The sequence below is a fragment of the Marmota marmota genome, unplaced genomic scaffold (assembly GCF_001458135.2).
Source record: "Marmota marmota marmota unplaced genomic scaffold, marMar, whole genome shotgun sequence".
Classification (NCBI taxonomy): Eukaryota; Metazoa; Chordata; class Mammalia; order Rodentia; family Sciuridae; genus Marmota; species Marmota marmota.
In genome coordinates, this window is record NW_026000171.1 from 5,326,189 (window position 1) to 5,339,099 (window position 12,911).

General features: G+C 46.4%; 1 protein-coding gene across 5 annotated transcripts in view; it reads right to left on the minus strand.

The window, feature by feature from the left end:
• Tead4 (TEA domain transcription factor 4) overlaps positions 1-12,911 on the minus strand; it is a 71,191-nt gene that overhangs the window by 57,026 nt on the left and 1,254 nt on the right. For 2 of the 5 annotated variants that reach the window (XM_048787693.1, XM_048787690.1), the window contains exon 2: positions 12,674-12,911. The exons of 1 other annotated variant lie outside the window; for it this stretch is intronic. The gene's annotated coding sequence lies outside the window, so the exon portion shown is untranslated. The remainder of the gene's footprint in view (positions 1-12,673) is intronic. 2 more of the 5 variants (XM_048787694.1, XM_048787691.1) reach the window with 2 other exon arrangements.

Genomic DNA, 12,911 nt, shown 5'->3' on the forward strand with positions numbered 1-12,911 from the left:
AAAAAAAAAAAAAAAAAAAAAAAAAAAAAAAAAAGTGGTGGGTAGGGTAGAATATTATTAAGTGGGAAAAAAAAAAAACTTGCTATCAAGCAAGTTCCTCCAAGAAAAGACATGGAGGGACCTTAAATGCATAATGCTAAGTGAAAGAAGCCAATCTGAAAAGACTACCCACTGTAGGATTCCAACTGTATAACATTCCACAGTTAATATAGGAAAAGGCAAAACTATGGAGACAATAGAAAGATCAGAGGTTGGGAGAAAATACTTGGTACACAGACTTTTAAAGGCAGTGAAATTATATGGGATGATACTATATGGGATGAAACCCACAGGATCTGAGATGCCAAGCTCTGTGAACCACAGAGGATAATAATGCACCACAGTAGCTCCTCATAGGAGGACCACACTAATGCAAGACACTGCTAACTGGAGGAGGACAGGTACATAAAAGAACTCTATACCCTGCTCAATTCTTCTATAATCTCCAAACTGCCAAATATTTTTATATACATAATTTTTTAGCATTTGGGGATATTTTACACACACACACACACACACACACACATAAAATCAGGCACCATGGCACATGTCTGTAATCTCAGTGAATGGGGGCTGACGCAAAAGAATCACAAATTAGAAGCCAGCCTCAGCAACTTACCTAGAACCTGTCTCAAAACAAAAAAAAAAAATAAGGACTGGGCATGTGGCTCAGGTTAAGCACCTCTGGTTTCAATTCCCAGAACCAAAATAAATAAATACCATTTATATACACACACACATATTTTGGGTACTGGGGATTGAATCCAAGGTTGCTTAATCACTGAGCCACATCCTCAACCTGTTTTTATATTTTATTTAGAGACAGGGTCTCATTGAGTTGCTAAGTGCCTCACTAAGTTGCTGAGACTGGCTTTGAACTCGCAATCCTCCTGCCTCGGCCTCCAGAGTTGCTGAGATTACAGTCATGCACCACCATGCTCAGCCTATCATATGTGTGTATGTGTGTGTGTGTGTGTGTGTGTGTGTGTTTAAATTTATTCTATTAAAAAATAAAGTATGCTCCGCTGCCTTTCCCTTTGTAATGTTTTGAACAACCAACAATAAAAATTAAAAAAAAAAAATAAAGTATGGAGCTGGGAAAAGTTTAAATCTTGTATTCTTTTCTTCTTGGAGCCTTAAAAAAGGGTTCCTAAATAAAATGAAAGCTTGTGCTGGGGGTGTAGCTCAGTGGTAGAGTACATAGCTAGCATGCACAAGGTCCTGGGTTCAACTGCCAGCACCACATAAAATAATGAAAGTACTCAAGTGGCCAAGTACTGAACCAAAACAGTTGGCTTCATCTTAAGTAAGCTGTCCTGTGAAAATACAAATCTTAAAATAGATGATTTAACTAAGAAGTCTTTGCCAGACAGAAGGACTTGAAGGACTTGCCATGGAATTCCATCAAATGGCAATTCCTCCAGGGCACTGCCAGAATATACCCTAAGGGCCGCACACCAAATGCCTGTTTCACCAGTCTTCAGGATGAGTTTGCACATCGGCGTGCTGCTGGGATAGGGCTGCCCTCACCCTACCAAACCAGATACCCATGCAGCACAGGCCCCCTGATGGGGAGCTCAGGTGCACACCTGGCAAGAGCCAGGCAAAAGTGTTCAGCTTTCCAGGACCCAAGCGCACCAGGGAGTCACATGGACCTCCTCAGGACCCTGGAGACATTGATAGCCGCTCAATGGAAAAAGTAGTTATTTTCCACTCTACCCCACTCAAAAGTTCAAGGCCTTAATCACCTCTCACAAAGGGCTGCACCCCTGGCACAGGAGCTCTCAGCCATAGCTCCCAGCATAGAAGTGGGTCAGGGTGAACAGAGCTTGGAGAGGAGGCAGAGGGCAGCACCCACTTTACCCTTGGTCATATTTTTGAGGGGTATGAAGGTACCAGGGATTGAACCCAGGGGCACTTAATCACTAAGTCATGCCCTCAGCCCTTTTATTTTTTATTTTGAGAAAGAGCCTCACTAAGTTGCTGAGTCCTGCCTCGAACTTGCCATCCTCCATCCTCAGCCTCCCAAACTGCTGGAATTATAGTCGCGTATGCTATCACCTCCATCCCCTTGGTCATTTTTCATGGAAATGTTCTTTCCCAGAGCCACTCTGGCTGGACAGTGATAGGACTGAAATACTCTAGAAATTCTGTTTATGGCCCAAAGCCCTCAGATCCTGGCTGAGGCCACCACAGCAAAGGATCCATCCTGACCCAGAAAACTCACCCCCACTGATTCTCTCCTGCACCAGCCACACCCAGTGGCTTACCCCTGCAGGCATGACAAACACCCCACCTCCCATTCCAGAATGCATGTTCATCCAATTTGGAAACAAAGCCGTGTTCAAGAATGATACAAGGGTGGGGGCACCAGCCTCTGCTTTAGGGGAGGGGGACCACACAGCCTGACCCAACAGGTCATGAGAAATGGACCAGGTACCTTCCACCATCCAGAGAGGATAGGATGCCCCACAAACCAAGATGGTGACCTGGGCCTCTTATTCTTAAGTGTGATCTGTAGCAGATACTCAGCCAGGAATTTCATGGAAGACCCTGTTCCACTTCTTTGTCATAAACCACCCAAGGTGTACCCCACTCCTCATCCTAGTCCCACCTTTGCCCCTAAAAAAACCCTGAGGTTTGGGGTTGTGGCTCAAGTGGTAAAGCGCTCACTAGCACGGGTGAGGTACTGGGTTCGATCCTCAGCACCACATAAAAATAAAATAAAGGTGTTGTATCCACCTAAAAAAAAAAATATTAAAAAAAAAAGCCGAGGTTCAGGACACCAAACTCTAAGCTCAACTTTGGAGTCCCTCTACCCATTCATTTCTGTGTAAATGAATTTTCTCCAAAAATGTGTAAATAACATACCTAGCAAGAGCTTGTATCCAGAATATTAAAGAACATTCAAAATAAGCAAAAAGAAAAATGGGCCAAAGATTTGGACAGACACTTCACCAAAGAAGTTATACCAATGCAAATGAGCATATGAAAAGATGCTCTATATCATCAGTCATCAGAAAAATGCAAATTAAAATCACAATAAGATTCCATTACATGACTATCAGAATGGAAAGTAAAAAAACCAACAACCTGACAGTTCCAAACCCTGCTAAGAATATGGAGCAATGGACCTCTATGTTGCTGGTGGGAATGAAAAGCATTATACTTTGGAAAATAGATAAATACCCTGGCCAGGCATGATGGTGCACACCTGTAATCCCAGGGTCTTGGAAGGCTGAGACAAACTTAGCCAGTCCCTAAGCAACTCAGTGAGACCCTGTCTCTAAATAAATACAAAAAAAAAAAAAAGGCTGGGGATGTGGCTCATTGGGTTAGTGCCCCTAAGTACTGGTACACAAAACCCGACTCTGACAGTTTCTTAAAGCAGTGAACAGCTAAGTGCAGTGGCGCGTGCCTGTGATCCCAGCAAGTTGGAAGGACGAGATTGAGGCTAGCCTAGGCAACTTAGACCTTATCTCAAAATAAAAATCAAAAAGGGCTGGAGATGTAGCTCACTGGTTTCATTCCCTAGTATCACAACATCATCTTCAACAACAAAAACCAGTGAACATTCATATACCACATAAACCAGAAATTCTACTCCTAGGTTTTGATAAAAGTGAAATAAAGCCCTGTATTCACACAAAGACCTGTACTAAAATGTTGATATCAGCTTTATTCATAATGAACATTTTGGGAACAACCCAAACACCCTTCCACCAGTGCTGGATAAACACGATGGAATACCATACACAGTAATGGAATACTAACGGCCCTCAAATCACTCCACTTCCTATCTGCTCAGATATCTTTCCTTCTCTATCAACATACACAACTTGGATGACTCTCAAAGGCATTATGCCAAATGACAGAAGCCAGACCCAGAAAGCTACCTAACTACATGACGATTCCATTTTCCCGATGTTCTGGAAAAGACAAAATTACAGGAATGGCAAAACAGACAGAGATGCCAGGGGATGGGCATGGGGGAGGGAGGGGAACTGATATTAAATGAAGAAATTTTGGGAGTTGGAACTGTCTGCAGCTTGACTGTGATGGTTAATACATAACTCTGTTCATCTGTCAAAACCATAAAACTGTACAATATAAACAGTATATCTTGCAACCAGGAGCAGTGGCGCATGCCTGTAATCCCAGCAGACTGGGAGGCTGAGGCAGGAGGAACGCAAATTCAAAGCCAGCCTAGGCAACTGAGTGAGGCCCTAAATGATTTAGTGGGACCCTGTTGCAAAATTAAAAGAGCTGGGGATGTGGCTCTTGATTAATGCACCCCCCCCTCCAACCTTTGGTATCCCTCCTCAAAAAAAAGAGATACATTGTGCTACATGCATCCTTAAAAAGTTAAAACAAGTTCTGGGCTGGGGGAATACCTCAGTGACAGAGCACTTGCCTCGCATTCATGAGGCCAGGGATTCAATCCTTTGCCCAACAACAATGAAAAACAAGACCTCCACATCCTTTGAGGTACAGCTCAAATCCACTTCATCCCTATCTCCCTTCTTCTACTACATATCTGCTCAGATCTTTCCTTCTCTGGGTCCCTCTCTCTTTCTCACACACTCAGAGCTATCAAATCCCTACCCATCCACAAAGCCAGGTCAGGCGCCCCCTCCTCTGTGAAGCCTTCCCTGACTCCTCCCAGCTCCATCAGAGTGAATCACCCTTACCAGCACCTACAGCACTTACTTGTGCCTCTAATTAGCCCTTCTTTCATCCCACAGATTATCGTTAGCTATTCAGTCTGTGGGATAGGTACCTTCTATCCATGTTCCCCCACTGTCCAGTGCCCAGCACACAGTGGGTACTCTGTGACTGCTATAGATCAGCAGATAGTTTGGGCCGAGAGAGGAGAGCAGACAGTGCTGGGGATGGTGGTATTCTGAGGAGAGTAAGCCACTGAGATGGCTTCATGTGCTCTTGCATAAGCAGCAAGACTATTGCTTAAACTCCCAAGTGCTGGAAGTGACTCCACCTCCCATTCCAACATGAGGTCATGCAATTTATGATGCAGCAAGGCTAAGGATGCTTTGCTTCCTGCACGCCAGCCAGCACAGTTCCAAGCCCCAGGCAGACAGATGCTCAGGACACACCTGCTGAGGGATTGGAGCCTGTCCCATCATCAAGGGGCTGTTGTTTCTCACTTCCAGAAGGCAGGCCCTCTTTGCAGCAGTAACTGATTGTGCTTATCTGACTGGAAGTCAATTTCATGATGCAGAACTACTGTAGCATAGGCATGGCCTATCAGTGACTCCACGGGACCACTCCACAATTGGTTCTTTCCAAGCATATCGCTAGCCTCTCCCTCTTACAAATTTCAGCTTGTCTTAAGGACCATTTATGGTCATTTATTTGACAAACACTTATACAGGGCTTAATAGAAGCCAAAGAACTAAATATTTTATAAATATTAACTCAATCTTCACATCAATTGAATGAAATTGGTTCTATTAACATTATCCTCATTTTGCAGATGGAGAAACTGAGCCATAATGCAGTTACATAATGTACCCAAAGTCTACACCTGACAAGTGGCAAGATAGGGACTCAAATCCACAAGGCTGGCTATAAACTACACAGTCCAAACGGACCCACTAGCGCCATGCGGCTAATAAGCAATGAAATGCGGGTAGTCAAACTAAATGTACTATAAAGTGTAACATGCATACTGGGTTTCCAACACTTTGCATTAAAAAATGTAATCTCGCTAGGCAGGTGGGGCACGCCTGTAATCCCAGCAGCTTGGGAGGCTGAAACAGGAGAATCGCAAGTTCAAAGCCAGTCTCAGCAACTGTGAGAAGCTAAGCAACTCAATGAGACCCTCTCTCTAAATAAAATACAAAATATGGCTGGGGATGTGATTCAGTAGTCAAGTACCCGAATTCAATCCTTGGTACCAAAAAAAAAAAATAGTAATCTCACTAATCCTTTTTACTACTGATTGCAGGTTAAAAATGATAATTTTATAAACATGAAAGTTTGAATCATTTTATCACATTTGTACTTTTTAAATGTGACTCCTAGCTGGGTGTGGTAGTGGACACCTGTAATCCCAGCCACTTAAGAGGCTGAGGCAGGAGCATCACAAGTTCATGGTCAGCCAGGCAATTTAGGAAGATCTGGTCTTAAAATAAAGAGTGCTGGGGATGTAGCTCAGTGCTTGCCTAGCTTGTGTAAGGCCCAGGGTTCAATCCCAGGTATTGCAAATAAATAAATAAGTATGGCTTCTAGGTAACTTAAAATATACGCGTTTTCTGCATTGTATTTCTGTAGGACTGCTCTGCTGCACTGGAGTCTACACCATTGCTCCTAGTCCATGCTGGGTCATCTTCCCCATTTCCAGGCTCAGGACAGGACCAAGATTGCAACTGACACCCTGCTCATTCAGCTGCATAAAGATGGTGGGAGCCAGGCAATAACTCCCACATCTCCCCATTCTCCTCCTGTAACTGCCCTGACACTGCCCCTCTCCCACCTTTAAGGCCAGTTTGAAAAGCAGTTCAGCTCTACCTCCCTCCAGCAGGAATCCCAGAACGTTGAAGTGGTAATATCCTCCAGTGCAATCTCACAAGCTAACATGCAAAAAAACTGAGGCCCAGGACCACAGAGTCAAGGAAAAAGAGGTAGTAGAGGCCATCTAGTCCAATTTCCCTCTTCCTAAGTGTCCCTAATAAGTTCTATGTAAAGAAGTTCTATGTGCCAGGTGCAGGAGCACACACCTGCAATCCCAGCAACTCGGGTGGTGGAAGCAAAAGGATTGCAAGTTCAAGGCAGTCCCAGCAACTCAGTGAGGCCCTAGTTAACTTAGTGAGAACCTGTCTCAAAATAAAAAATAAAAAGGGCTGGGGATGTGGCTCAGCACCCCTGAGTGCAATCCCTGATTTAAAAAAAAAAAAAAGTTCCATGCAATGAAGTTATTTACAGAAGGAAGTAACTTCAGATCAGATAAACCTAACACACTATTGCTACAAAGAGGGCCTGCCTTCCAGAAGGGAGAAATAGCAGCAAAATGACAGCACCCTGATGGTGGGCAGGTTCTAACCTCCCACCCAGCTCTGTTAAGACACTCGTAATCATAGCCAGGTCAACTCTCTCTTTTTTTTTTCTTTCTTTCCTTTCTTAGCAATACTAGGGATGGAACCCAGGGCCTTGATCATACTAGGCAAGGACTCTGTCACTGAACTACCCCCAATTCTTATTAAGACAGATGTCTCTACCAATTTCTAAAACCAGACTCTCAGTGTGGTCAGTGTCACAGAGCTCAGTGACAAAGGTATTCCTGACATAAACCCCATCACACCATTAGCCCATCCAAGTTATGGTATGATTTACCAATTTTTCTTCTCCTTCATGATTTCTTTATTTTCCAGGTTTTCAACAATGACTCTGTATTAGTCTCTTTTTAAAAAAATATTTTTCTTAGTTGTATATGGACACAATATCTTTATTTTTATTTATTTATTTATTTATTTTTATGTGGTGCTGAGGTTTGAACCCAGGGCCTCACACTTGGGAGGCAAGCACTCTACCACTGAGCTACAACCGCAGCCGGTCTGTATTAATTTTAAGAGTTAGACAAATAATAATAATAACAATTTCATCTTTCTGCTTAATCTCAGCAATTCCAGTCAAATGAGATGATTTTGAATCCTGGTTCTGTCATCCAATGCTTATTATCCTCAGTATCCACAGAACAGATAAAAAAAAACCAAAGAGAGATTCAGGGCTCATTATCACTGGAAACCTCCTTCTGAGTGATGGGAACTATGGAGTCAGGACCCAGGGTGCTTTCAGCCACATTCATCTCACCGCTGTCTCACCAGGCCACATGGATTTCTCCTATACCCAAGAAAGTCATAAGGCTAAAATCCTTACTGAATATTTCTCCTCCTAAATGAATTTTTCCCCCAACACTTGGTAGAGTAAATCCATGTTGACTTCATTTTCAACGTCTCCATGGATTTTTTTGGTTCAGAACTCTGACCTACATAGAAGGCTAGGGGTGTAGCTCAGTGAACTTGCCAAGCATGTCCAAGGTCCCAGGTTCAAGTCCCAGCACTACAAAAACAGAATCTGACCAATAATTGGGCAAGACAGCAATAAGAAGCTCAGCGGTCTGCCATTTCCAGAGCCCTATCCTGCCCCTCTGGGGCGTTGCTGCCTGCATCCTTACCTTCCTCCCAGGCCTGGCAGTGAGGGGTTCAGTGGTCACTCCTGGGGCTTCTCAGAAGCCCCAACATTGATGTAAAAAATCTGGTAACCTGAACTCAGGGCAATTCAGGTGGATTGACTGTCACTTCCCCCAAAGCAAAGTGCTCCTATCTCTCACTAAATCTGTCCCACCCTTACATAGATGAAGGTGAGATAACAATCTTCTGCCTCCCAGAACATTCCACCACCTGCCTCAGGCAGGAATCTCCCCTTGCCTGTCTTACAGACTGTGGCTGAAGCCCTCCTCATCCAATCACCCCAGGTCTGTTGCCTCCCCACCAAGAGCTCTGCCCAACAACATCGCCTCGCCATCAACTATTACTCAAGGCTCAACGCCAAGATGGAGGGCGGCCAGGATGGAGGACAGCCAGGAAGAAACAACCCTTGCCTTTTATCCTGGCCAGGGCAACTCACCAAGACATCTCAGGGGCTCGAAGGGAAGGGGAAGGCATGGTTTTGGCAGGGGTGAGCTTGGCATGAGCAGAGGCTGGCAGATCTTTGCTAGAAGGACACAAAGCTGAGCCCTCAACCAAATAATGGGCCTTCAGAGCTCAAGTTTCACTCTGAGTCAACAGCCCCCTTAGGAGAAGAGCCCCACCCCAGTGGCCCACCCTGTGTGTCATCAGCCCCTCCCCAATGCCCTTTGCACTGCCCCTAACACTCAACCGGATATGCAATCCCATCCCCCAGGAGGGTCACCCCTGCCTTAACACAGCTCCCATTTCCTGCCCCTGGTGACTGCTCTGAAGTCTATTGTTCCCATGAAGTTTGGGCAAAGGAAGCCCGGTCCCCACCCATGGGGGCTCTGGCCTGCCCACACCACACCAAGCCAAGGAGCTGGCCCACACTGGAGTCCAGCCCATCCTCCCGCCTCTACAGGAGAGGCCTGTATTAAACACAAGAGGCTGTAAGCACAGACCTTACTTAGACTGGAGGGAGACCTGATGGAAAATTTCCCAAAGGACCAGTCCCCATCAGCTGAAGGTCCCCAAACCAGATCACACAGTTGATTAGAATAGCACTGATAATCAGACAGGAAAACCAAAGCTAGGAGAAAACTGTCATTTCAGAAGAGGTCAAGGCAAGGCTGGAATCAGAATACAGCAGTAGGAGATTGACTAGGTGCTCCCAGCAACAAAGCCAGGCCCTGCCCTGCCCTGCCCTGCCCTACCCTACACTACCCCCACCCCAGCCTTCTCCGCCTCCACCTGGGCCCCTGGGGCCCGGGTGCTAGAGAGCAGCTGTTCAGCTCCAATTTCAGAGCTTTAAACGGAGCAGTCTCCTAACTTCTGCCAAGAGAGGGTCATAGGGGCAAAGGGAGACAGGCAAGGTAAAGCCACCCTCATAAGCCCTGAATTTCCAACTGCCACTAGACTGGCCTCAACTACAGGAAGGTAAGGCCCAACGCCAGGGACCAATGTCCTTTACTTCCACTGGGAAGGGGGAGGAGAAGCCACACTTTTAGCAATAGGGATTACTTTGTGACAGTCACAGGCACTAGACCAGAATGGAAACCAAGAAGGTTCTGTGACATTTGCATCCCAGATCTGAAAAGACAGGGAAGGCTGAGGTTGCTCAATACTCCAGGCCCTGTCTTCTACCCAGCACCAAAAAGAAGAAAATAAAAAGATAGGAAGCCCTTCTCTACCTGGCAGAGTAATGCATAGATCTTGGAGGAGGAAGAAGGATATATCTGAAGGATCTCCTGAGGCCCCTTCCAGACTCAACCTGCGTAGATCCTTCTGTGAAATGGCTTCTTCCTCTATTGGGCCAGAGGAGAGTATATCTGCCTCCAACAACCTTATCTGAGCCACAGGATGGTAGGCACCACCACATAAGACTAGAGCAGCCTCCAGGCCTGGACAAAAGTGGCTGGGGAGATGAGGATATGGGGGATATGGGATACACCAGCGGGAGAATGCAAAAGGGAAGGGACAAAAGTGGCTGGGGAGATGAGGATATGGGGGATATGGGATACACCAGCGGGAGAATGCAAAAGGGAAGGGCATGGGTTCTACTGTCAGCTCTGCTGTTCACAGGTTGCATGATTTTAAGAAAGTTATAGTCCCTCTACGGACCTCAGTTTCCCCATGTTTAAAATGAGGGAGTTAATGAGCCAGATGCAGTGGTACACACCTGTAATCCCAACAGTTCAGAAGGCTGAGGCAGGAGGATCACAAGTTCAAGGCCAGACTCAGCAACTTAGCGGGACCCTGTCTGTCTCAAAATAAAAAATAAAAAGGGCTGGGGACATGGCTCAGTGGTTAAGCATTCCTGGTTTCAACCCCTGATAACCAAAAAAAAAAAAAAAATATCCCATACAACCTGAAGCCCTGGGTTCAATCCCCAACACTACAAAACACATACAAAAAATCCACACAGGGGAAAAAACATGATTAATCCCTACAGGAAAAAAGAGGTTCCTTGCTATAATAAGCTTAGAAAATACTGGGGACAGTATCAGCTGGGGGATCCCTGGGAATGTGCTGGGCATTATCCTGGTAGGTGCTTCTCAAAGTTCAGTTTTCACAACAAACATTCTGGATGGGTATTAATTAACCCTTCCCTTCTTGATATTATCCATCAGGATACTAAGCTTTAAACTTACTGTTGTTATTTGTTATTTGTGTGGGGGTCTGACCCTAAACCTGTGCCCTTTCAACACTGGGTGCTGCCTATGAACTAGCTGCACATCCGGCCTGAGCAGGTGGGAGGGTGAGGTAATTCCCACCACAGTAGCTCCATCCTCAGGGTGGATGGAAGGGCAAAGACCAGAGCCCGCCTGACTCTGACAGTTTCTCCCTCCTTTCTTCCAAGAAGCCCTAAACATGATATTCACATCAGGAATGAAGAAGAATTCTGAAGCCAGATCTGCCTGTGATGATCCCCTCCTGTCATTGCCCACCATATACTGTGTCACTCCTGCCAATCTCATGGACAAAACCAGCAAATCACAAGCAAACCTTACCTCCTGGACTAGCACTAAAGCACTCATGCAATGAGCTACTCATTCTTATTCCCACAGAGAAGTGTTAAGTGGTCTAGCAAGTTGTAGAGAATGAGAGATTCGGGAGTAGGTGTGTAGCCCCAGTGGTAGAGCACTTGCCTAGCGTGCAAGAGACCCTGTGTCCAATCCCAATAACACACACACACACACACACACACACAAAGAAAGAAAGAGAATGAGGGATTCTTCCACTTGATTGCTTGGTCAACTCCAGCATTGAACCAGTAAAAGTAGTTCACAGCTGGTAAACATCAACACCTGTTTGTCCTTGGAGTCAAATAAAAGCACTATCTACACACATCTCAACATCCAAAATGGTCTCTTTCTTCTGAGGGGCTCACCCCCACAAACATTCCCAACAAACCACCCCATCACCTAAATGCAAAGATCTCAACTTCCTTTAGACTTCCACCAGTCTGTCCTGCAAACTATTCCAAGCAAGGACAGAATTCACTCTCCCGCAGAAAGACAGCTGTCTGGAAGAGGCAGGTGTAGACAGCTTTCTCTCAGCTCTGCCCAGTCCAGGGTAGCTGGGAGCCTGGGGGTCACACACTCCAACAACCAGTCAATTCTTCCTTGTATACAAAAAAAAAAAAGACACTGTTCCCTGCTCCTACTGTACAGGGAAGAAGAAGTCAGAACTATAATCAACATCCTCATGGAGAAAACTTTTTAGAGAAGAGACATCACCTACTCAGGCACTCAGACTCAGCACCCTCCTGAAGCAGAAATATGCACACACACTGTCACTCACGTTCACACAAACAAATCCACCTACTGGAAGCCAAAGTGAGTCATAGACAGACATCACCCTCACATACACCCAAAGCTAAGGAGGCTGGCACAGTCAGACGTCACCTGAACCCACTAAGCAGAGACACCCAGTGTGTCAGGAATCCTCTTCCTCGCATATGCACAGAGGCATGCTCCTGCGTGGCCTTCAGCGGAAGTGTTTGGGAGTTCTATTCCCCTGGTCCACTAGTTCTCAGGCTGAAAGGTGACAGCTTCACAACCCCTGGGGAGCAGGTATTTTTGCAGATGTCCCCCACTTTTCGCATCGCCTGAGCCCTTAAAACAGCCAGTACACATCCCTCCAAGACTCTCTCCTCCAAGACAGAAAAGAGCCCAGCAGAAACGGGGTTATGGGTCCTGAAACAATTCTGTCGCCAATGTTCTCGCTTCTGCCTCTCTCTGGTCCTTTCACAACCCGGACCCCATTTCCCCAAAGTCCCTGGGCTCCACTGCCAACTTCCCGACCCTGTAATCCGCATCGCCTCTACGATCCTCAGCGGCACAGCCTCCACGTGCCCTGCTCTTTTCCTCATCTGGTCCCTGGATTACGTTAGACGCCCGACCTCTGGCAAAGTCTAATCAACTCCCGACTCCCAGCCTTACCGGTCCCGGGATGCGGGAGGTGGGGTGGGCGCGCGCTCCGCCAATTGCAGCTAGTTCGCCCCAAGCGCCGACTCTTCCCAGCCGCGGCTCGGCTGCGTCCCGGGAGGCGGGCAACCGCACTGCAAGGACGACAGGGGGTCAACCAGCAAAGTGCGGGGGCTCCGGCAGAGTGCCGCGGGCCGGCGAAGGAAGAGTGGGTCGGCGGGACTGACCCTCCCCGCGCCGCCAGAGCGTAGCT